At 45.0% G+C, this 25,549-nt stretch overlaps 1 protein-coding gene across 13 annotated transcripts in view; it reads right to left on the bottom strand.

Moving 5' to 3' along the window:
* RBFOX1 (RNA binding fox-1 homolog 1) overlaps positions 1 to 25,549 on the bottom strand; it is a 362,962-nt gene that overhangs the window by 244,521 nt on the left and 92,892 nt on the right. The gene's annotated exons all lie outside the window — the stretch shown is intronic.

Genomic DNA, 25,549 nt, shown 5'->3' with positions numbered 1-25,549 from the left:
AGGCTTGTCCTAATTATGCAGATCTGGGGCCAATATTGTGATTCCTGCTTTCATTTATTCTAATGGAGCTGGTGCATGGGGAGATCAGGGACCCGCTGGTCCTCCAGATTAGTGAGAGAGAAGTGGGGAATTTCATGGCTGATAGGGTAAGGTTACAGAGCCCCCATCCATACTGAAGCACACGCTGTCACTCTTTTTTCTTATTATCAATTTTCCTTCTATTGTTTGTAATATTCATACTAATCCAGGCACGAGCACTAAGGTCTGCCCTTTGTTTAGTCATGGGTATAACCACTAGGCACTATGCTTCACCCTTCTTTCTCCCCGAGCACAGTCCTCAAACCTAGCACCAGCATCACCAGTTGACGAGGCAATCTTTCTCCAGGCGGTAAAAAATTTTGTTCATTGTCACTCCTAAAAGAAATACATCCGAAGTCAGGTTCAGAGTTGGGAAAAGTTCTTCCTATGACACACCACGATGCTGGACTTGCTGAGACTCAGAATTCATGGTCAGCTTTTATGGGCCCTGTGACGGTTCACTGTATGTGTCAGCTGGACTAGGCCCGGGGGCCCAGATTAAACATTATTTCTGGGTATGATTGTGAGGTGTCTCTGCATGAGATTAGCATTTGCATGGGTGGACTCAGTAGAGCACATTCCCCTCCTCAGTGCAGGTGGGCATCCTCCATCTACGCGGGAGGATTCATGCCCTGCCTGACTGCTTGAGCTGGCACTTCACGTCTCAGCTTTCTGGTCCTTGGACTGGGAGTTAAACCATTGATTCTTCTGGGTCTCAGGCCTTTGGACTTGCGTTGAAACTATACCACTGGCTTTCCTGAGCCTCCAGCTTAGGCTGTGGGACTTCTCAGCCTCTACGATCCCATGAGCCAATTCCTTATAACAAAAACATTGCACATATTGGTTCTCTTTCCCTGGTGAACACTGACTAATAAAGGTGGTAGCACTACTACCTTACTATGTACACTCACACTAGACCCTTCAAATATAGGCCAGGATAAAGAGGAAAAAGCCTACCCTGGCCAATCAGAAACTGGCCAGAGGTACTCTTGCAGGACATCTTCATTATTTATAGCAGTGGCCCTTGGCCTTTCATTTTCTCCCCAGGTGTTTAAATCTCTGGCTCTGTCATCTGTGCCCAGTATCACCACTGGCATCCCTCATTGGAGCCCTTTCTCTAGACTCTACAGTCTAGATAAGGAACTTTGGAAGATGGACATCTCCATAAAAAAAAATGACCCTGCCCCAATCTCAGGGACTCTATGTCAGGCAGACCACACCCACTGTTACAAGATGACCCTTTATGAGAAAGGTCAGGACATAAGGAATTGCATGTGTAAACTCCTGGTGAAATGGAGCAGGACTCTATGGTCCCCCTCCGCTCCCATGTCCTCCACCTGCCTTTTGTCTGTTAGAAAAACTTTAGCCAAAGAATAAGGTTAATCAGAGAAGTGAGAAAATGCAGAAGCAAAGAAAAACAGTCAAACAGGACAAAACAATAACAGTTTAGTCGGTAAGCAAAGTCAAGGACCTTTAGTTCCTCCTCAAGAACTATAGATAATATTCTGAGCCGTATCCTGTGAGCTGTTTTATAGATACTGAAACCCTCACCAGGTGGAAGAAGTTAACTACATGATGATGAGGCTGTAGCCATGACATAAGCTGCCACAATTCTGAGAACTGGCCTCAAGGAAATGGGAACAAATTGACGCTGGAACCAAAGATAAACCGTACTTAAAACAATCAAGATGATGCTGATCAGACCACTGCAGGACCAATTTCAAGATGACCGTCAAAGCTGATTGTGCGGCTCTGCACGTAGCCCCTCCCTCTGCCTGTGCAGCCTTGAAACTCCTCTCTGAAAGCTCTTGCCCACTGGTTGTCCGTGGGTGGTTGTTCCACCCTCTACCCCTCCAGTTGCCGGCCTCCAAAATAAAGCAAACTCTCCTTTCCACCAACCTTGCCTCTTTCTTGGCTTTTGAGCAGTGAGCAGCCAGACCCCACTTTCTGTAACACTGAGGGAACATTTCCATGAGGCTTCACACTGCAGAGCTGCATAACTATAATCTGAAATAAGAACCCCAGCCATTATTGCTTTAGTATTCTGTGGTTCATCAAGCGTTTTGTGCACGTATGGTCTTGTTTGACTTAAATCTATAAAGTAATACATCTAACTTAAGGCAACTGCAGAAAACAACTCCAACTATTCCCTGATCAACAAACTAGAAGTATTCTCTTGAAGATAAATATGTATAGTTTTTGTTTCAGCCCAGCAAAAGGATGCCTTAAGCAATACAAAAATATGAAAACAGCAATGTCTTATTGCAAGGAGTTTGGAAGTCAACATTTTCACCCCATGCACATCCCTCACTAGTTATAAAGTCTGAAACAAGTCAGTTCACCTCACTGTACATCAGTTTCCTTGTTTATAAAATAGGGGTAACAGATCTCTCCCGGCTAAACCTCAGGGATTTTCGTTTTGCTGTCAACTAAGACACCACCTATGAAATGCTTACAAGTTTGTGAAGTACAAACTTCAAAACTGGATGAGTGCCAACTCAAAACTAGATGAATACAGAAACAGAATGAACCTTTTATGATGCTTAAACTTTATCAATGAAATGGCTTAGAAAAATAAGTGTCAGAGAAGAGGAGATATTTATTACAAAAAGATAAGATGAGAATGTTTGTTACACAAATCCGGTTGTTGGATTTCATGCCTGGCAAAATTCAAGAGGCTCGGCCTTCCAGTCAATTGCAGAACTGAAACCTTACAGGGAGAAGAAAAAAAGGGGAGGAAAAAAAAAGCTCTTGAAGCCAGAGCTTATTAAATCAATTATATGATTAATGTGAAGGAGAGTGTGTGAGCTGGGAGGGGCAGCAGCAGTTCACTCAGCCCAGTAAAGGATGCTGATCAAGCATTTTCTGTAACCTTCTAAGCCACCAAGAAAATTGCCTCTTGGTGGGTGAATCAAACGGGAGAAATATATTTGTTGGCAGCTTTTCATATTTAAAAAAAGTGGTCGTATATGAAATCTCCTGTACCACTCAATCTCAGGACTGACAAATACTGAAAACATTAGAAACATCTCCCTATGAATCAAGAATGACATTTTATCCTTGGTTGGAGCTTTCTCACGCCCCAGAAGGGTAAGGCTTGTGACCTTGATAGGAAGGGGGCTGTCCCAAAGAAACAAGGATGCTACTTAGAGTGTTTGATGGAGTTTTCTTCCCAGTGCACCCTGGGAGAAATGTGACTTGAGTTCCGTAAAAGATCATTAGTCAGAAACAGGCAATGACTCCAGTTATCTTGATCGAGTTTGAAGATGAATTCTTCTTGGAGGCCATGGACCTGGTCTTGAATCAGAGAAAAACAAAACAAAACAACACCCAGCCACCTGGACCAAATGAGCTGATCTGGTGGTGATGACAGAGGACTGAGACCAGGGTTTCTACTAGCAACCAGGTCTTTCCCGTTCCGGTTGACAAGACGGACAACCATCCACCCTCGTAAAAGATTCATGACCCCAACTTTGCACTCTCTACTGCTTGCTTTCTCATAAAATCAGTGCAAATCCTATCAAAAATTTAGCAGAATCCCTGCCTCATCTGTTTAGGCCTGAAGCTAGTTGCAGGGACAACTCATTAGGGACGGGCTCATTAAAACCAGCCCTTGGGCAAAAGCAGTTTGCGAGTCTCCTCATTTTTATTCACTCTCACCTTCCTGCCCAACCTCTGTGAGCCCTCAGACATAGGCTTCTAACGATTCTGTACAGTGTGCAGGTCTGTTCGCAGAGTTGCAGGGCCCAGGGTTTGACAAATGCAGCTCCTCACGTCTGCCAAAGATAATCTGTGTCTTCTCCTCTGTGTGCATCAGGAGGGCTGTGCCAGAGGGTGGGGTGCGGTAGAGAAAGGAAGGAGAGAATCCTGAAGGTGGGCCGGCTTCTCACCTGGGGATAACACCTGGCATTGCAGCGGTCATGGGAGCCCTGAAGACCAAGCCAGAGCTCTGGCAGGACCAGGGCCAAAAGGTAAAATCTTTGGGGTCTCACTCATGTGACCCCGAAGATTTAACTCATGAACAGGATGTTCAGCCCAGCACTCAGACCCTTGGGCACCTGCAGCTCGAGCAACAGCCTGGCTAATGGATTCATTACCAGATGTTTTCTGCTCTGTGCCAAGGATGCCATTCTCTCCATGAACTTGTGAAGAAGCTTATTTGTGCTGAGAAAGAGCTGCTGGATTCTCCAGGCAGAGCTGCAAAGAACAGGCAGCCCCGATGCAGATGCAAAGCTTTCCTATTGCCAATTTCTCTGGGCAGGTTTATTTTTCGAGGGGCGGGAAGACAGGGCTGCAAACCCAAATGCTTGCGGCGGCCAGTGGATAGTTAAGCAGGCTGAGTCGAGGTCAAGAGTGAGTTGCAGGGACCCAGTTGAACTGGAAAGCTCATGCCCCACTTAAGCGGGCAGATGCCACAGAGCCTAAGCTTGCGGTTCACACGTGGGGAAGTTGCCCAATATGCCGATAGTCTGATTTTCACAGAAGCCAGACATCTGGATTTCAAGTGAGATCTCTGGGTATTTCAATATTGGCAGCGAATAACAGAAAGAAAACAAAAACAACTCTATGGGCAAAAGAAAAGTACAGATTTCAGGTTTGCAACACCTGACGTGAGAAAGATGCTGAATTAGGAGGGACCTGGGTACCAGCCTTACCACCGCTTGGTGACGGCAGTACACTGGTGAACCCCTACGGCCCCTCTCTGTAATTCTGTAAAGTGAGGGGCTAGTGCAGGCCATCTCTCAGACCCAAATTCTGTGACTCTAATCCTTTTAAAAGAAACTTTATTAGGTAGGGCTTATAGATTCCAAAAGCATTTAACCATCTCAAATGGAACTAATATGCTAATAGCTCCACCATTGCCAAAGCCATTGACGCTGACTGTTCTTAAAACATAGATTATTAGCCTAATAGAGCTTCCAGAATTGCCAAGTCATGTGCACGCAGCATCGATTCCCTAACTGTGATGGGCTTCAATAAAACAAGACAGGTTGGTTTCGGGGGCCAGTGGTGAAGTGGGAGGGCCCAGGTGTAGCCCCATCCCTCGATGTGCCAGGGGTCACATCCTCCAGCTTTCCCTGTAGCAGCATGTAGCTGAACTTGATTAGAGGTTGGCACACTGGGCCATGCTGGACCCCGAGGGGTCTATGCAACCCCACGGGGGCTGCTAAAGGTGAGGGACAGAGAGGAAGGGGTGGCAATGAGGAGGTAAAGGCCTGCTTTCATTTCTCTTTTTTTTTTCTTTCTTCCCCCCAGCCCCCAACAGAGATGCTTCATTTGAGCAGTATTATTTTGCTCCTTAACCTGAGACTTTAAGCAAAATGTGTGAAAGAAAGAAAGAAATGAATGATGGGCTGGAGTGGGAGTTTGGGATTAGCAGCTGCAAACTATTATGTATTAGGATGGATAACAGTGTCCTGCTGTAGAGCACAGAGAACTATATTCAGTATCCTATGATAAAACATAATGGAAAAGAATATTTTAAAAAAGAATATATATATGTATAACTGAATCACTTTGCTGTACAGCAGAAATTAACACAACACTATAAACCAACTATACTTCAATAAAAAATATTGGAAAAACGAATGAATGAGTTACAAAAAAATTTCTCCGAATGAAAAGTATAAATACAACAGGATCTTGAAGCCCTAATTTTCTAGAAACCTGAGCTTTGCTGACCCCACTCAGCCACTTACTGCCTGACTGGCCAGATCACCCTGGTTCCCTGCGCCTCCATCACCTATCTGGGTTGGAGGCATCCAAGGGGAAATTCACCCGGGAGAAAGTTCTTTCCCTAAAAATGACCATATTCATATTCTCTTCATTTCCCCCACCTGGAAAAGTGACTGCAAAAACAATCTCGCTTCGGCTCACTGTTAATTCTCCAATGCCCACCTCTCCCTACCCCAAAAGCCCATGGCTGGGGTAAAACAAACTCTGTGCTATTGATTTCGGGAGGCCACAAGGCCCCATGGCATGATTGACCTTATCAGAAATGATTCGGTTGTTTTGTGGTTAAAGGAAGCAGGAATCCACACCACCAATCTATTCCAGTACAACTGTTTTCTGTTAGCTTTGAACACATCGCCGCTTCTCTTTTTCATCTACATTATCGCCACCTCTTCCACAAACCCCGATTTGCAGACAAGAAATCTGTAAATTTGGGGGTGGCTGCTCTGGGAAGACTCTGCATGAGGGAAAGACACATCCATTAGCAATGCAAGTACAGTCACAAATGAGACCCGCACTTGCACGAATAGTGCCTTTAAAACAGGTATTTAATCCAACTAAAATTTATCTTCAGAAAAAAAACCAAGCAGCATGGCAACTCAAGACATTCTGCATTTAAAACATGGATGAAGTGCTCTCCGAGTGGCCCTTTTTAGGGGAGATGCTTGCCGATCGTGTCGATGCCACTTTCCAAGCTGGCAGGGCCTGGATGAATAATTCTGGGTTAAAAAGTCATGGCCGGACTGGAAGAATACAAATGCTTGGCTCTCTTTTTAGAACAAATGGGTACATTTTGCTCCATTCAAGAAGAAAAGTGAGACTATAGTTCTTATCTGCGTTTCAGGGAATCCTTCCACCTGCACAGACTTCATGATGTTCTACAAGGAGATGGAACCGAAAGTTTCAAATCGCCGCCCTGGAGATGTGGGGAAGGCCACGCCATTGGCATGATCGTGTGGTTTATATCTTTTCGTCCCTGAACTGGATCTGTGGGTTCAAGGTCTCCCAGAACAGGGAAGACAAGCACAACACAAAGACCTGCATCCGGGACAGTCGACCAGAAGGACATCCATCCATCCCCCAGGCACCAGGAGCGGGCTCCTTCAGGCGCCCAAGGTGCACCTGGAGAGAGTCCGCATTGGCTCAACAAAACAAGACGCGGAGGCTTCTGCGGAACTCCACTCCACCACAGCCCGACCTGCCCTCATTAAAGATTCCCTACAAACAGGTGCTTCTCACTGGGCTGACTTCTGAAATGGCTTTCTTTTTATTCCCAGGGACACATCAAGAGCTGAAGGGGGATTCATGCAGTATAGATCAGTCAGCCATTGACAGCGCCTCATGCTTTGACAAGCTGCTTGGCTCAGTTGAAAGTCTAGGTTGGGCTTGGGCCTGTCAAGGCTACGCTATTGAATTATTGACAGGCGCTCACCGTGGTGCAAGGGGAGAGCGAACCATAGCCTCAGCTCAATAAAGATGAAATGGAAACCCTCTCTGAAGCCGACTTTAGCACGTTAAAGGAGTTTTAATGGGCTGGTTTAAAATTCAGTAAGAGAATGCATTAGGCTGATTATAGTTTCAATGGCTAAATGCAGACACGCACAGAAGTTTGGGATTCTGAAGGGCTTACAAATGAGTGGGGAGCCTGTCAGGATGAATTACGCCCTTTGAAAGGAAAGTAAGAGTCCGGGTATATTCCAGCCTGGTCTCAAGAGGGGTTACTTTCCTGCCGTTTCTCCTTGATGCCCTTCTTCTGCCATTCCAGCCTAGGGCTAAACTGCTGGTCTGGATGTCGCAGAAGAAACCTGCGGTGTCATCCCGGCTACTTGGGCCTCAAAGGACCCAAACCACGGAATGCATGCAGCCCTCGGTGGCACCTCTGACTCCTTCCGACCCATTCATAATCTCCGGCCCCATCCCAGGCAAGAGTAAGGCAACCCTCCTATCGGCATCCTATTAGAGGGCTTGAGGAACCGTCACTGGCCAGTGTCCCCTGGTTAGCAAATTAATATTAACAATTCTGATTTTTCTTATATAATCTCTTTTCTTCTTTAAATTTCCACCTGCCAAGATTTACTTGTATTTTAATAGCTGATGTCAGACCAGCTGCAGAGAGCGAGGCCCATCTCAGAACTATAATTTTAAATACAATGAGACGCGCATCAACTGTCGCCTTGACGTGCCGGGAATGATTCCACGTGGACTTCTAAAGTGCAGCCTAAGAGCTTCAAAGACCGAGCACATTTTAAAAGAATTTAAATTGATGATCACGGTTTGCTTTTTTTTTTTTTTAAGCAATTTGTCTAATGTGACCCTCTATTCATTTTTTTCCAACTTTGCTTCCAAGGGGCTGCCTCCTGTCAAATTGCAGAAAGGGCCAACCAGCACATCTAAATCTGTGTTCATTTGCTTTCTGCGGGATTATCTCTGCCACGTTGAGCAGTATAAGTAAATCAAAGATGCTTCTCAGAGCTGCAGGAGTAGGCTAATCTCCAGACAAATATTTAGAAGGCAGCTTTGCCTACTCCGGCCTTAATCGTTTCCAACTGATTTGACTTATTCTAATTACAGCCTTTATGTTATAAAAGCCATTTTTATGTTGCTGGGGAGCAGTTTCATTGCAAATACATGAAATTTTGCTGAGTTCCCGTTCCCATGTTGATTATGGAAATGGTACTCTGCAGCTTGGCTCTAATTAGAAAAACACACTGCATGGAATGTCAACAATTTTTAACATTAATAACGTACCGGCTGGGTCCTTTTGTCTCTCTTAACATCCCTTCCACAAAGGCTGACACCAGGGAGCCTGGGATCCACTCTGCTGCAGAAGGACCACTCATTTCTCCCAGGGTTGATGGGTCAGAACTCCCTCACCCCCACCCCCTAAAGTGGGAATGGCCTGTTGGAGGAAGTGGGTTACTAATTTAATATAACAAAAACAAAGGAAAAAAAGAGAATTAAATGCTAGCACAGTTTAGGGTAATGCATTTGCTTCATGACTATGAACTTGGAAAGGTCTAGCACAGTATCATAAAGCAGATTAAATGGGTCCTGTTACAAATCTGAGTGATACATCTGTTCCAGGGCTTCTTTCGGTGTCATGAGGTTTTATGTGTTGGAAGGATCTCAGCAAAGAGACCAAATGATTGTTTAGATTTTGCACTGAGAGTGGAGGTAGCCCAGGGCCAGGCCTTTAACCTCACTGAGCCTCAGTTTCCTCATTTTTAAAATGGGAATTATCATGCCTACCTTGCAAGGTTATAGTAAGGATAGGTATAATACAGTACACTTGCATCATGTCATAAATGCACATCCATCCAGCTGTCCTGGAGACTGAACTGCTGGACCCTATACAAATTTCAAATGTGCCTAACCCGGAACAGGCAGTTCTACTTCTTGTAAAATATCTGAAATGAAGCCATGCACATAAGTTTAAACACATTTGTTTGCCTACCAAAATATCAATCCTTTGGGATACAAATAAAGAGCATGGAAAAACAAACTGGAGATAACATAAACATAGACCAAAGGGAAAGCTGTCCATGGTTCATTGTTAAACAAACAAACAAAAACCCAATAAGAATAATTCCCCTGGAAAAATTTATATTGCTTGGCCAAAATACAGGAGCATTTTAAATTGGAAAGGTACTGCCAATTTGCCCTCCAAAAAGGCTGTCTTGAGTTACACTCTCATCAACAGAGTTGTCTGTATACTTGGAGAGAAGGTTTCATGATGTAGGAGGGCTCAGGCCATACTCTCCCCCCCCCGCAGAAAAGTGTCCCAGAGGAAGAAGAAGAAAATGATATAACTGATGATTGCAGTGGAGAGAGAAGAAAAGAGGTTGCTGTGTGACAGAAGAAAGTAATTTGCTGCAGTGATAGTGAAGCACTTCACCCAGGGTTGCCTTCTTTGGTCATTTCCATGGGGAAATGCACCCCCCCACACACACACACACACTCCACAATGTGGCAACTCCTGAGGTTAAAAAATTCTTCTTCTGCGTGGAAGAATAACACGCTAGCTTTCCTTCAGACAAGATCTGAAGTTGTGGCTATGATGTCTGTCTGGATGATGGAGACCTTTAAAGAATCTTACTTATGCTTGCACTGAACCCACAACCAAACAGTTTTAAGTGGTAGGCGCTTTTCCTGGTAGTGAGCCAAATCTACTTCAAGTTGGCTTGCAAAGGTTCTTGCATTTCCCACCCAATGGCCCTTAAACCAGGTCCCTCTGCTGCTTAAACATCTCCATGGATACCTATTTGCCCTCTCTCGGAGGTGCAGCATAACTTCCCAGCCCTAAGTGTGGACTATACACAGTGACTTCCTTCCAAAGAGCACCATATGGAAAAGGAGAAAAAAAAGAGTAACTCTACAGTGGAGAAATCGGACACTCTACCTCGTCCAGGCAATCAAGGTGAACATCTCAACAATGATCAATCTGATAGTATGTGCCCTTGATAGCATGCCATAAAAATGGTACTTGACCTCTGTGGTCTTCCTCCCCAAACTCATAACCCAAGTCTAACCATGAGAAAAACATCAGACAAACCTACATTGAAAGACACTCCACACAATACCTGACCAGAATGTCTCAAAACCATCAAGGTCATCAGAAAAATAAAGGGACCGTCTAAGAAACTGTCACAGACAGAGGGAACTAAGACGACATGATGACCCAATGTAATGTGAGATCCTAAAGGGAATCCAGGAACAGAAAAGGGATATTAGATAAAAATTAAGGAAATCTGAATAAAATATGGACTTTGGTTAACAATAATGCATCAGTATTGGTTCATTAGCTGTGATAAATGTACCATAGCAATGTAAAATGTCCACAGCAGGGAGAATTGTGTGCATGGTACATGGGAACTCTGTACTATCTTTGCAACCTTTCTATAAATCGAAAACTCTTCTAAAACAAAAATTTATTTAAAAAAATACTAAACTTCAGGGGCCGCCTAGAACCTCTCAGAGATGCAGTCCAGTAAGACACTCTGGCCCTTGTTTTTGGCCCCTTCCTCCTTTCCCAGGTTCACCTCCTGCTTCATCTGCCGCAACACCAAGTGTCAGAGTATCCTGTGCTCTTACCTGATTCACGGGTTTTGCGCCTGTGCTCTCTCCTCTACCAGAAGCATCCTTGATCTTTCTTCCTTTGTACCTGATTAATGCCTTTCAGTGTTTCTAAGATCATTCAGCCTTGACCTCTCCAAGAGCAGCTTCCAACAGTATTAATTGTTCATCCTCAACACTCTCATTAATACCCTGTCCAAAATTCCACTTACCTCCTCAGTTTATAATTAATCGTCTAACATACCTGTCTACCACATTTCTCTGAAGTCCCAGAATTGATCTCCTTTACCTTTTTCTCTCTGCCACTTGGCTTAGTGCATGGTACCCAGCAGATCTGAAATAAGTATTTTCAGGCTGAATGGATGAATCGATAGATAGATGGTTGAGTGGATGGATGGGTGGATGCAGGGATGAATTATTCTACCTCTGCTCTTAGAGAAACTAAGTTGATGGTCTCTTTCTGAGAAAACTCCAAACATTTGAAGTCAGATAGCTTTCATGGACATCCCAGGAACCCCATACGAGCCAACTCCAATGCTGTGTCCTTTGTGAATCTTTCAGTGAGGTCACATCACTCCTTTGTCTGGCTCCCACAGGGCACTGTGCATTCATTCCACTGCTTTATAACTGACTTGAATGGAGCATCTTTCCTATTAGACTTTAAGTTCCTAAGAACAAAGCCCATGCCATCTTTGTACCATGATATAGAGGGTGGGGGCAGGGGACAGTATTGGTCAGAATTCCTTTCAGGAGAGTATTACCTTTACTATGGAGAATGCCTGGGTAAGAGCCGAGTGTCTGATGTAGGACTGGACCCTCACCCATCACTCTTCCCCACTATTCAAGGACCTCTGTGTTGACCTGTGCTCAGCTCAGAGGGGGCAAGAGACTCTTCTGAGTACTAAAGGCACAGGAATTTCAAAATTGACAATGAAGTCTCAGGAGGAAGGAGAAAGGAAACAGGCAGGTTGCACACTTTGTTGGAAAGTAAAAGCGCCCCTCCCACCTCGCCGCTTGTGTGGCTGCCTGAGGAGGAGTTTGGGGAAAGCAGGAAGGACTACTTGAGGTCTCTGCCTGTCGTTTGCCGGAGGACATGGGACCCCAATGCCCTCCATAGAAATTGCAAAGAAGTCTGCTACACTGTTCACAAATGCTGCTTTAAAGAATGGATTATCTGGGGGAAACTTCCCAAAGCTGCCAGTTCTGTGTTGAGGTGGCCAAGAAACAGAGATGGCCGTGCTTGCAGTTTCAGGGACTGGTCAGGAACAGCGTGGCCAGAAGTGCAGTAGTTTATAGGAATGAGCAGAAATCTTGGAGAGGTTCCACACTTCACACAACAGGGCGTGCGCTGGGGTCTAGGACAGGGGTCTCTACCTAAGGCCAGGGGCCAAATTCAACCCAGCACCTTTTTGTAAATAAAGTCGTATCAGAGCACAGTCAAACCCATTTATCTGTATGTTGTCTAGGGCTTCTGTCACACGAAAACAGCAGAGTTAAGTAGTTGTGATGGGGACTCAATGGCCCGAAAAGCCTAAAATACTTATTATCTGGTCCTTTACAAAAAATGTTTGTGGACTCCTGGTCTAAGACAAGGAATCCTCTAATTTTAAGGAGGAATATGCCCGGGTGTGTGCTTCCCCAAACATCCTCAGTAAGCATCCAGAAACATTAGCTGGATTCCCAAAATTTCTCCCCTCTGGGCCTGGGATCATAAATAGTTCTGCAGATTAAAGACAAATAGGGCAACAGATTAGCCTCTTCCCTGGAAGTCATTCACACAGAGATTTTTAGTGGAATCCCAAAGCTCACCTCTCCCAGAATTCCATCCCAGCTTGCGAGTCACACCCCAGCTTTCAGACAAGAACCTAAGTTAAGAAAATGGGTGTGTTATCTGAGAGCCACATCTCTGCCCCAGGTAAAGGCCCTGGACTGGCCTCAAGCATCCCTCTGACCTGGCCATTTCCTTGAGAACCAACTCTCTGGGTACCTCCTATAGGGTCTGGGGACTCATCTTCCCACAACTGCTGGAATGACTCCCTTCTCCCTATGGGGTGGGTGTAGGAAAAACCAGGGGAGGGAGGGAGGACTCCAGGTGACATGGGTTTCCACTGGTGGCCCTCATGTAATGAGACCTCAGAGAGAGCCATCTTTTGCATCAGTGAAAAAATAAGCCCTTCAGAGTTAGTGTGAATTGGGTGGTGGGGAAATGTCTCTCGAGTGGGGAGCTAATTTGCTTAGCAACTCAGTACTTTGTACTGGGACTAGCAGCCTTCTTCTTACTAATGTGGGTCTAAAGTAGGCCAGTTAACCTTTCTCTGTCTTTGTTTTATAGCTTTTGCCTGGGGCTAAGGAGACGTGGGCATGAAGCATGACTGCTGAATGGGTGTGGGTTTCCTTCTGGGGTTATGGACATGTTCTGGCTCTAGACATTGATGGTGGTTGCACGCCATCGTGAATGTCCTAAAGATCGCTAATGGTAAATTTGAAGTTATGTGTATTTTACCAGAATTTGTCTTAAATGACATAAAAGCTAGGGTCCTTTGTTAGAGTTAAGGAAAGAGATTGAATGAGATAACCACATAAAACACCAGCACCACGCATGACACACAGCTGATGATCAGTCAATGTCTTTTTGCAGTTGGGGTGTTGTTAAGAAAATCCAGACCCTGCACTCGCTGTTGGAGTCTGCTAGAACACCATGGGAGGACTTAAGACTCCTGGTTAATGATGGTAAAAACAAACCATCCACCCAATGTATTAGATTCAAGCACATGTGCTTCTATTTCTCTGCGTCCAGGAAACAAGCAAGCTAAGATTCTTTGGCATATACCTATGCCAGATTCTTTTCCAGTCCTAGCACACACACTCCTTTATTTAATGTTATGACAACCCAGCCCCATTGTCGTCCCCTTGCACTTGCACGTCCAGCTAACAAGGGGGTCAGAGATAAAATGTGGACCTGCATCACTGAACTTGAAGTCCACTGTCCTACACCATATCCTGCTGTCCATTGTTATGGAGACACAGAATGGTTGGGTGCCATTGTTAATCCAAGGGTGGGTGTTGTTTCAAACTATTCTCAATGATGAGATGCTGAAGCTTTGCCTTTGGGAATGGATAAACAACAACAAAACAGTACACACCTTTCCAAATAGGGAATGGGTGCAGGCAAAGACACGAGGCTGGGATGCAGACAGTGAGCCTATGGAACATTGTTTATTCCAAAATATTTAAGTGTGCTAGATTAATGACGATCCCATTGGGCTGGATTATAGAGTTAGTGGAAGGAAAGTGAAATTTTAAAGAATTCCCTTCATTTGGCCAATTTCTATTGAGCACCTACTCTTTGTAAAGAATCATGTCAGGAGCTGGGGTAAAATCATGAAAACAGAGTCACTAGGTAAATACAACATTGTAACATAAGTTCCCCAAGGGCAGGGCTTTTTGTGTATATTGTTTACTGCTATTCTCTAGCTTTTAGAAGAGTATCCAACATAGACTAGGTCTCAGCAACTAGTTGGGTTAGTGAAGAAAGGAAAAGAGTAGGGTCTTCGGAAGTAAAGACATGTCTGACTAAAGCACCGTGCGTGTCCTTTTTTCAACAATGGAGATCGCAAATTCCCGAAGGGAAAAGATACATTCATTTTTGCCTTGACTCACCGTGGCTACATAGCATCTTTGATCACTTCCTCCCATTATTCGTTCACCCATTTAATAATTATTTCCTTCACACCTACTATGTGTCAGGCTCTGGAGTAGGTTCTAAAGGTATCTCAAGGACAAAATACGTGGCTTCCTACCTTCATGGAGCTTATTGCAGAGTAAGAGAAAGAAATATTCAATCACATAAAATCACTGCAGAAAGAAAAGTATGGGGTGCTGGCAGAGAAAATACAAGCTGTCTGGGAAGGGGCTACTTTTGATGGGCTGGCTAGGGAAGGCTTCTTCGAGGACCTGATGCTTAAATCAAAGGCTGAAGAATGAGGGGGGGTGGTGAGGGAAGGAGAGCCAGGCTGGCTTGTGCAAAGTCTTCGGGATCCCAGAGGGCTCCAGCATGAGAAAGAAGCCAGGGTGGCTGGGGATGGGTGAGCAGCACACGGAAGCCGCCAGAGAGGGGAAGCAGCTTGGCCTGTGTCCACTAGAAGTTATCCCTTCCAGTTACTCCAATTCACAGGAATATAATGTTAACATCAAGAGACACCAGAGAAAAGCGTTGCCCTGCTCAATTGCCCTACAGCTCCTGTGTGGGTCCCTTCCGCTGTCACCTACTCCTCTCCACAGGTCTGATCCTCATTCTACCAGTGTGGATGTCCCACGGTAGGAAAAAGAAAAGAAAAGAAATATCCTTATGTTTTGAATTTTTGTTATGTGTCAGGCATTGTCCTGTGCCTTTTATTACCTCTGTGTGAAGGAAGTTGTGGGAATGCTATCATTGTTACTGCTACTACCACTATTATTATTATTATACTTATTAATATTCCCCTTATAAAGATGGGTAAGACTGAGTCTCAAAGGGGGGAAGTGAATTACCTCCAAAGCAAAAAACCACAGTATGGTTGCATGAAAATTCAAACACCGATCATCAGACTCCAAGAGTTTTGTCCTGACCATTAGATAATAATTCCCACAAGACAGATTTGTCTCATGTAAGAGTTTACTCAACAGAAATGTTACTGTGCAATGACTATGTGCCGGGCACAATGCTAGGTGTTGGCTTAATGAAATGAATAAAAGCCATCCCTGATTTTACTGAGAAAAACACAGAAACACCGTCATACAATGTGACACAAGCATCTGACAGGTGTGTGTAAAGAGCTACGGAGATTCAGATTGGGAGGGAGTGACAAACTTAGCGGGGGCCACCCAGCAGAGGCCATAGTTGAGCACCAGCTTAGCAGAGGTAATGACTTTCCATGTGAGAACATGGGAGGGAGAGACATTCTTGGAATGTAAAAGCACATTTGTTTTTAGATTCTTTTCCCATATAGACCATTACGGAGTATCGAGTAGAGTTCCCTGTGCTATACAGTAGGTTCTTATTAGTTATCTATTTTATATATAGTAGTGTGTATTTGTCAATCCCAATCTCCCAATTTATGCCCCCCCTTGGTGACCGTAGTTTGTTTTCTACATCTGTGACTCTATTTCTGTTTTGTAAATAAGTTCATTTGTACCATTTTTTTTTAGATTCCACATATAAGCAGTATCAAAAAAGAGTAGATACATGTATGCGTACAACTGATTCATTTTGCTGTACAGCAGAAAGTAACACAACATTGTAAATCAACTATACTCCAATAAAAATTAACTTAAAACACACATTTGTTGTGAGGGCCTAGTTCCATGTTCCCAGTTAAATAGCTTGGGCAGTAAGACAAGACCGGAGAAGGAGCGGCCAGATTATAAAGGGTCTCAGAAGTCAGTTAAGGGTTGGGGACTTCCTCCTGAAGATGATGGGGAGTCACGCATGGGTGTCAGGCAGGGAGGCTGGGGATACATTTCACAATTAGCAAAGACCAAGCCAGTCAGTGTAAACCAGAGGTTCTCCAAGTTTGGTTTGGTCCAGCTGCATCAGCATCTCTTGGGAATCTCTTGGAATGCAAATCCTCTGACTCCACCCCAGACCTCCCGAATGAATCTGAAACACTGCGGTTTTAACAAATCCTCCAGGGGATGCTGTTGAGCGCCCACGTATGGGAACCACGGATCTACCCCACGCTTTAGCTGCTTCTGCATCCACCTCCATAGCACACAGGATCTGCAGGGGCTGCTTCACTCCTATGCTTCTCCCAGCTCCTTACAGAGACAGGAAAGCATGCGGCATGTCTTGTCCCCTTCTTGGTGTCAACTAACTACCCCCAGGTGGTCATCCAGCACAGTGACCACCTAATTTCTCGGGAGAGACCCTCTCTCCTGACTTATCTCTTTGGTTTTGGTTTGAAGACCAAGAGATCTTCTCTCTCTCCTTCCTAGTTTTGCCCACTGCTCCGGGAGCCGGAGAGCTGATGACGGATGCTGTTCGGGAACTCTGGCTGGTGCTCAAAATGATCATTAGCTAAGTGCCAGGCTAATGCATTCAGAGGTGGTGAGTTAATAGGAAAACAGGCCTGATTCGGTAGGCTGTGCCCATGGTGACCTAGAGCTGGGTGTTAAGTGGTGACGGGCGACTCCCCTCTAATCACCTCTTGTTAGCTGCAACTATAGGCAAATTGCTAGCGAGGATTAAGTGGGGAGACTATGCCAGGATCACTGTCAAGCAGAAAAAAGACTCAATTTGTAGAGCAATCACGACTCTGTAATCACTTCCTTAAGAGCTCTTTTCGGCTGTGTTTGCCTTTGGAAGGTGGGGACCCTGCCTAGGCAAAGGTGGGCTAAGAGCTGCAGGCTGGCTTTTTCTGGAGCATTCTAAAAAACAATTCCCCACCACCACCCAAGGAGATAAGCCTTGGGTGCCCTGCCCCCAGGGGTCTCTGGGCTTGAACAATGAACACCAATGTGCATAAACAATTGATGGGAGCGCTCCTGAATAGAGCACATTTCTGTAAACTCAGCGAGTCTGGGAGGAGGCTCTATGGGGGAAAAAAGCAGATACATATTGTTTATCACTGTTTGCATGATGTCCATATAAAATAGAAACAAATTAACAAGGCAATACAGTCATCCCTCTGTATCTGCTGGGGACTAGTTCCAGGGCCCCTGTGGCTCCCCAAATCCATGGGTGCTCAAGTCCCTTATATAAAATGGTGTAGTATTTGCATATAACCTAAGCACATCCTCCTGTATCCTTTAAAGCATCCCTGGATTACTTATAATACCTAATACAATGTAAATGCTATGTAAATAGTTGTAAATACAGTGTAAATGCTATGTAAATAGTTGCCTGTGTGTGGCAGATGCAGGTTTTGTTTTTTGGAACTTTCTGGAATTTTTTTCCCCAAATATTTTTGACCCACGATTGGTTGAATCCACAGGTGCAGAATCAGGGATATGAAGGGTCAACAGCATTTTAAGAACCATTAAACAGTGGAGAGGAAAAAACACTGCAAGGGTATCCTGTTCCCCCCCTTTCAGTTCAAGGGGGATTTTTTAAAAGGTGGTTGGTGGGGCATGACTTTTCTTTTCCAAATGTTTGGAGCCTTTACCAGGTTGGATAACAGCTGTTTTCAAGCTTATTCTTAGGGCTTAAGGCCTTCATTATTCTCACAGTTACCTGGAGAAGTTTGGTGCCAGAATAAGTTAGAGGGATACACGTCATCTCAGAAGAAACATTCTGAAGCTTGGGAACAAAGGAGATCCTTGGGAATGAGTGGATATTTGAAGCCAAAACGTGATTTGTTCAGATAGAAATGTTATTTTTTTAACATGTTTATTGGAGTATAATTGCTTTACAATGGTGTGTTAGTTTCTGCCGTATAACAAAGTGAATCAGCTATACATATACATATATCCCCATATCCCCTCCCTCTTGCGTCTCCCACCCACCCTCCCTACCCTCCCCCAGGTGGTCACAAAGCACCGAGCTGATCTCCCTGTGCTATGCAGCTGCTTCTTCCCACTATTTTAAGTCCTTCAAAGAAAGGCTCCAATCCTTTGCAATTTCCCAAGTAGAAACAAGTTTTGAGAAAGTTTCCTATCACATGATTCACTGGCAGGCTGCCGTAAGGAAAAGGCAGGAGAGATGAGAAGTCTAGGGGTAGGTGAAAAGCCGGCTCATCTACTACTCATCATATATTACTTCCCCCCCTTGCAGGTTTATAAGAAGTCGTAGTTTAAGAAAAACAAAACCCCTCTCATTAAATTTGTGTTGTGAAGCTGCATGTTCCAAATGAAGCATAAAGCAATGCTGGGAATGTAGCTTGCATTTCAAAACACAGTTTTCAAATTTTTCTCTAACTGTCCAAAGGAGATGTTTTCTCACCCATACAAGACTTTCCTTGAAAAAAAAAAATCAGCATTTGCCATAAACAATACACTAAAATTTTTTTAAAGCTCCCTTGTATATTTCAAAATAATCAGAATGGGAGATTTGTATTGAAAAACTAAGTACCATCTCTATGTCAAATGTCATTCTTCTTAGTGCCCAAACTTGTAAACATCCTATCCACTTTGGAGAATAGTTTGTTTCAGTTCATCTCCAAATTTCACCTCTCTAGTGGACATTCAGTCAAAATAATACCTGTCATTCACTGAGAAAGGAAACTGAAGAAAAATTCATCGGAAATTCAAGGTGATAATCTTGGTGGTGGGTCCAGCTGGCAGTGTGTTTGGTTTGTTTGCTTGCTTGTTTCTGACTTCGTTTTTGTATTAGGATAACACTATGGCCGCAAACTGTCAAAGTTGAGATGTTGCCCCTTCCCTATGAATTTTCCAGTTCTTTCTGATGCTGGGTGCTGTGTCATAGACCAGATATATATGTGGTCAATATATGGCCGAGGGTGGGGGTGGGTCGAACATACGAGTCTTAACAGCGATCTCACATTTGATCAAACATAAGTGAGTGTACGTACAGTACATAAGTAAAAACCCCAGCTCCTCTATTTGTGCATTGCTTCAAAACACCGTGACAAACCCCGCTACTGGAACTGGAGTCATTAAAACACTGCATCGTTCTTTTCCCTCAAAATTCACTACTTAAGAAGCTCCAAATGCTTAAAAAAAAGCAAAAAAAAACTGTCTCAGAATAAACCAAAGGAATAATCAGCTTGGAGGACTTTTCCTGCCTCGCGCGTGCTTAAGTTATATAAATAAAGAGAACAATTAACGTCAACTGCCTTTTAGTTCTCCATCCTATTAGCTTTGGGGAGCTTCAAGGTAATCTCTCCACAGAGGGGGGACACCCTGAGATTAAAACACAAGGTTTTCTTGAGAAAAATGGGCATGCTGGACAAGACAGCTCACGGAAATAAGACATATCGCTTCCTCCACTCTTCTGCTACTGAATCGTGCTGATTTCTAGAGGACAGGGATTCGGACACGAGGAAAGAAATCCTCCAAGTCAGGTGAGGAGAAATCGGGACAGAGCCATGTGACATGGAATGTGGAAGTGGCTCGGCCGCCCCCTTCTGCTCCTTTTATACCAGCCAGACACATGAGCAGGTCAGCGAATCAAAATCCAGAAGTCCCCCCAAATCACAGGCACAGTTTCAACACCGCAAGCCACGGCTGCAAACTCTCCTGGGTCCACAGTCAGCAGGAAACTCTCCTTCCCAACGGCGTGAAGGTATGGCTGGCAAACCGGGGGTACAGATCGTGATGGGAGTTTGGGTGCAAAGTCTCCCCAACTCACAAGGGCCCCAGAAAGCTCCCATCTTCCCCCACCCCCCACCCCTGGGCTCCATTCCACAGTTCTGGCATCGAATGAAACTCCGGCACACTAAATACTTTTTCGCGTGACAGCCGTGCATCCCCTGCCATTATTTCCCCCTTTAGTTTCTGTTTTGCAACATGCGCTCTTTGCATCTAGAAGTGGTGAGAGAGATGCAATTAGTTAACTAAGAGAAACGACATCTCTCCACACAGCCGCGGCTGGGGCAGAATGGGGTCCAGTTCATGGATGAGCTGGTCTTGTTTTTTGGGCCACTCCACACAGAAGGCCAAGCCTGTGCTGACAATTCAGCGGGGCTCAAACTCCCTGGGATCTATTTCCTCTCTCCCTCTGTCTCTCTCTCTCTCCCTCTCTCCCTTGGGCTTTCATGGACAGAATCCCCGGTGGGAGGAGATAAACTCACCCCAGGTGTGAAGCCAGCCGCACGAGGTGGGGTGGCCAGGCGTCAGTGGGCAATGCTAGTGGTGAGCTCCATGGGTGGAAAGGTAAGCCAGAGGACACAAAAGGAGGGGTGGAGAGGCTTGGCAAAAGGCACAGTGAAAAAAGGCAGAAGGAAAAGCATTAGGAATATGTACAAAGGGAAAAAAAAATAAGGCAAAGGGGATGGGAAATTAATAATCCAACAAGCAGGCTTCCTGCGTGTTATTAATCACACTGCTTCGCCCAAGCTGCAGAGAAACCCAGCGCTGCACATGGGAGAGGAGGGCTTTCAACACCATTGGCCGCTTCTGCTCACTCCTACACACCTCAGCCAATCCTCCCTGCGCCTTAAGGTACAGATCCATTGGACTGCAGTTCCAAACCCCTGGAAGATGAGAAATTGTGCTCCGTGGGTAAGGCACTGCTCTGTCTGGTTAATGCACTGTAAACTTTATTTGAGCTGACTTCTCCTCTGATCCCCCAGTGACGAGGTCAGGGACCGCGAGCAATTCCACCCCAAATCATGCCATAATCGAATTGCTGCCTATTTCCCGAACCTATAATGAAAAAGGCAACCGAAATAATGCAGGTAATGTTGGCGGCCTCCCCTGCCTGTCGGACATTATTACCTCCGATTGCTTGCTGCCATTTCCCCGGGACTCTAACAATGAATATATTTCACAGCTCACTTGCTCTCCTGTGTGGGTGGCATGGTATAGACACCTCCATGATCTGAAAGGGAATCTAAGACAATAGCGCTGTTTCTGAGCTCTGTGCCTAACAGCCTACTGGAGGGAGAGGTGTTTTTATCAAAGTGCTTCATACACACACACGCACAGCAACCTGATGGGGTCCAGAGTCACAGATTCAGTCAAAGCCAACTCAATTTCTCTTTGTCTCTTTAAGTCCCCAGCTTCGTCACCTACAGCAGAATAACCGAGACTGTGACTCCTTTGTCACTCAGATGCTCTGGAGGTTTTTATTCTATTTTCTCCCTCTGAATAAAATGGGACAGATATGGCTTTAGGGACTGGAGAGGAGATAAAATAATATGTGTACACACCCTACCTGAAAAATGCCTTTTACGCGCTTGTTTCTCCTTTAAAAGAAAATCAACACTGTATTTGCATGCCCTTAAAAAGCGGAATTCTGCGTCCCATCATCTTTTTGCTTCTCAGAAAAGTGCTGACAGCAGCACGATTCAATGGTACGGAGTCAGAGCCACAGAAGGAACAACCCAGACAGCATACTCAGCTGTGATTTGTGTGACCACCCTTTGGCGAACGAAGGCCGTCTCCAGGCCAGTGGAAACGTGACGTGGGACGCCGAGTGTGCCTCATTTCTGGAGAAGCTGTGTCCAACTGAGCGCCTTGGTAGTCTCCCAGCCCTAGCTTTTCTTCCTCCAACTTGTAGGTTTGGTTTAACCTGAGCAGTGGCTTTGAAACAGGCATCAGATACGGCCATTTGTGCCTAGGAGATGCTGCTTTTATCTAGCCATCATCACCAAATACTGGGGCTGGCACCTCGGAAATAGGTGTATTTACGGATGCGTGAGTCTGGACAGTCAGAGATGTGAAAGCATGCATTCAGTTAGCAAGCAAATACACTCCCAACACATCTGGTTTAAGAGCCATACAGGGGATACGTAGAACAAGTCAGAAACAGGGTCCGAGAACATTTTCTTAAGCTTGAATTACAATACAGACTCTCCCCCTTTATATTTCTTAATTTTGTTTTTCTTCTGCTTTTTTTTTTTTAATGGGAACTGCACTCTACATAATTTTCACTACACACAAATGTATTTCCTCCTCCCTACTTTGGCCCTACTTCTAACGAGGAAAACCAGGCCACAGAAATGACGTGCTGTCAGTCACGACAAGACAGTCAGGTGAGAAGAGTCTCTAAGAGTTCATCAGGTGAAGGTCTCCAATTTTCCCCTTCCAGCTCGGTCCAGACTGATGGACGGGCAGCCCCACATTTTAAAAAAAGATACACGGGTTCAAGAGTGCACGCTGACACACGGACGAAGAATAATTCTTAAAAACACTCAGCACTACGGGCTATAGAGAACAGATCTTATAAGAAGGAGGAAAAAAGATCAATATAAAGAAAAAAATGCTCTAGATGTAATTGAAGTCATACATTTGTACATGACTTCTGCTATACGCCCAATTACTGCTATTTATCAAAGAGTAGACAACATTGAACCTGGCAGCATGAAAAACAAATTTTACTAAGTCAGAGGGAAAAAAAATCATCAGAAAGAGAAGGGAGGAAAAAAGATACAAATAATAAATAATTCAATATTCTCAAGGAAAGCTCTTGGAGAAAAGGCTTGGTTGATTCAAACATCAGACATGGGTCTGACAAGAGATGTATCGATTGAGACAATTCTATCATTATTATTCCAGCCGGAGTCCTTCACAAAAGCTGCTCTTTTTGTTCCTGTTTTTATTGCTGTAACTACCAACCTCCTTCTTATACCTCGATCTCTTTGAACCGGTATTCATTACAGCTTAAATCTTAAGCCCAAGCATAAGATGATAAACAGATTCTGTGTCTCATGTTTGGCGGAGGCAAGGGCTCAGCTTCCCTAAAATCTAATAGGATGGGAGGCTATTCACAATCTGCTGAGGATTTCCACACTCCATGGAATAAGTCGTGTGCCCCATCTGTATAATTACCAAGGCGGAATATTTAGATTCCAGCAGGAGCATATATCCAAAGCAAATAGGACCCACATCTAACAAAGAGTTGCCAAACACTGAACAGGATAGCTGACAACAAATGTACCCTCATTTGTTACTTTCAAGGCTATGAAAAGCAACACTGACAACATATATCCCTAATGATTTCCTTCTCTTCTGCCCAAACTGGGTTCCCAAAATGTACTTGTTCTTCCAACCAAAACAATTAAAAAAAAAAAAAAGAAAGATCCCTTTAGGTCAAGGCAGATCGGAGGCATACAGCAGTATAATTAGTGGAGGAAGAATACACCTCCATTAGACAACTGCAAAAAGCAGAACTGTGTCTTCAGCGTTCCATGTGTTAATTACAACCAGATAGGAGGTGCCACAGAAAATTAACAGTCTTGCACAGGCATGAGAAGTAAACAGACAAAACAGGGGCTGCTGGAGGGTCGGGAGAGCAAGTCAATTTTGAAGAAAGATAAAAGAACTGCCATGTCCATGATGGCTGGGGGGAGGGGAAGGGGCAGTGGATCTTGTTATCATCAGTTAATTAAGCAGGAGGTCCAGGCTTGCATATGCGTAACATTTGCCATGGTAATCAGATGTATTATTCAAATGGGCAGGAAAACAAAAGCCATGGCAGGCCTGACAAGGAGCAACGACGACGTCTGCTCACTCCAAGGTGCTGTATACACGGAGCCAGAGGAGGGAGCAGGGTTCTGCTCCTGGGGGTCTAACCAATGGGGTGGCTTCCTGAAATTCAGATGGGAGAATGGAGGCGGGTGGGGGATGAGGATAGATTCTCAAAATTAAATACTCCCCAGGTCTGTGTTTGACAACCAGCCAAGGCTGGGGAGGGGCATCAGCTGGTAGAAGCCAGGACGGCATCCAATCAGGCTGAGGCTACAACGTAAATGGCACTTAGTGGGTCTGAGAAGGGGGCTCTGGAAGACTGTTTATAGGGGAGAGAAGGAGAGAGAGAAAGGAGGAGAGACAGAGAGAATGTGAGTAGGAGCTCAGATTCAACATGGTTATCACCTTTTCTGGGCTTGCAAGAGTAAGGGGGTAAACCTCCCCTCCCCAAATCTCAGATATGAGCTAATCTACTAATACTCTGTGGCAAAGGCTAGTTCAGGTTAGCTGGTCTGGTCTTTCACCCCCAATGTGTACTGACCATTTACAGCCAATGACCTTCATGGGATTAGATACAGCATCAGGAAAGTGAGGCTGTCCTTGTGTTGGGCAGTGACCTGTGATGCCCGACCTCCACCTCTGAGGCCTGACTCACATCCAGAAGGGGCAGTAGTCATTTCACAGGATGTGAAGGTTTCCGGACACTGTGACACAGGCAAGACTGAAGGTCGTTTGCCATGCAAGATTTTAGGAGATGTTGCATCTTGTGAAAAGTGGAGGTGGAGCCCCCTACCCAGCCACGGACAACACAAAATACAGTCTGATATCCTCTGTAAGACCTGCTTTAGCCCTGGCAAACCTCCTCCTCTGCTATAACTTTTTAACCAGGACAGGGCATCATTCATCAGCCGCTGAAGCTGGTCCTCATGTCCCCAGGCTCAGTGTGGCTAATGGGTTGGGTTGGCTGGGGAAGCAAGGGTGACGATAGGGGTGGGTGGGCAGTGATAGGAAATATCGTGGCCTCCAGTGGCTGAACTGGAGCTGGGACTGTTGCAGAATTCCCACACAATGACATTGGGAGACTGTCCCTGGGGTGGGAGTGGTGGTTGTGGGCTACACACTGGTGTCAAAAGTGTATCTAATCTCAGTAAATCTGCTGCAAAAGGCCGGTGGGAGGTGCCAGAGGAACTGAAGGGGACCAGGAAGCCGAGTGGACATACAGTTCTGTCCCCAGACTGGCTCTGTAACCACACACATGCACAGAGATGGCAGATCACAAGTGCACGCTTTTCACATACTTCTTGTAGAGCATGCTTGAAATGACACAATCGCAGAGATGGAGAACAGCTTAGTGATTGCACGGGTTTCAGGCGGGGCAGGGAGGGAGAGCCAGGGATCATTGTGTTGGAGCTGCTCTATGCATTGACTGTGGAGGCTCTGCAGGAAACTACACAGACGATAAAATTACAAAAGTAAATGCACAAGCATCACTGAGTGCATGTATAATTGGTGCTATCTGAATAAGGTGGATGGGCTAGGTCAATGTCAGTTTCCCAGTTGTGATACTGTATGAAAGTTATGCAAGATGTTGCCACTG

Source organism: Lagenorhynchus albirostris, chromosome 15 (genome assembly GCF_949774975.1).
Source record: "Lagenorhynchus albirostris chromosome 15, mLagAlb1.1, whole genome shotgun sequence".
NCBI classification, from domain to species: domain Eukaryota; kingdom Metazoa; phylum Chordata; class Mammalia; order Artiodactyla; family Delphinidae; genus Lagenorhynchus; species Lagenorhynchus albirostris.
The sequence above is the reverse complement of the archived record's forward strand: the minus strand, read 5'-3'. Positions and strand labels throughout refer to the sequence as shown.